We start from the raw sequence: 907 nt of genomic DNA on the forward strand, positions 1-907 counted from the left end.
TGCAGATCCACTAGAATAGGGGTGTGGATCACAGTGAAGGTATTCTGTCCTTCCACAGCATCTCTGACACAACGACCCTCATCCACTTTTACTCAACCTCTCTATCCTGGGTTTGAATGCACCGTTTACCGTTCTACAGTAAAACTGCGTGATCCAGGTATAACTAAACTAGGATTCTGCATATAATATAGTGATGTACTACATACGTATAGGCAGTGGTGTTTAGTTTGTTGTTGTTAAGTCACGGCAGCTCATTATTAAAGTAAAACATAATTGAACCATTGAGATGAAAGTAAAGTTTGTGTGTTTTTTCGAAGCTCAGCTTTGGGAAGAGTGTAAGGAGGCTTGTTCAAATGTTCAAACTACACCTACTACACCAGAGGATCAACAAATATTAATAATAGAAGATACAACATGAATGCATTATTTCCTTTCAGCTTTTTGTTTACTTGTATCTACTGTATATTTAAATTAAACATGCATTCCCGTTTGCCTTTTTGACAAATTATTGTTTTGTCCATTCTGTACCACACTCCTCATATTTTGACATGAGGGGCAATGAAAAGAAAATATTGTAAAACATGCTCTGGCCAGACCACACTTCCTGTTACTCAGACTATTAAATAAAAAAAATGAAATATAATGTCAAATCAAATATTGTGGTTGTGTCACATCTGTGTGTACGTCTATTATCATCACATCGAAATTACATAAAGTCTTTTATTTTATAATCACTGTGGCATCACAAATATTAGCTTAAAGTAAAAAATAATAATCAGTAGAGTACAGTACAGTACACATATTTTGACACCGTTGCCCGTTGACAGCTTGTAAACGCTTCCTCGCTGCGCAGGCGCAAAGCAACTCCGCTCTACCGCTCCAAAGCCCTCTCCGGCGCATGCGCAAA

The sequence above is a fragment of the Barbatula barbatula genome, assembly GCF_947034865.1.
Source record: "Barbatula barbatula genome assembly, chromosome: 21".
NCBI lineage: Eukaryota > Metazoa > Chordata > Actinopteri > Cypriniformes > Nemacheilidae > Barbatula > Barbatula barbatula.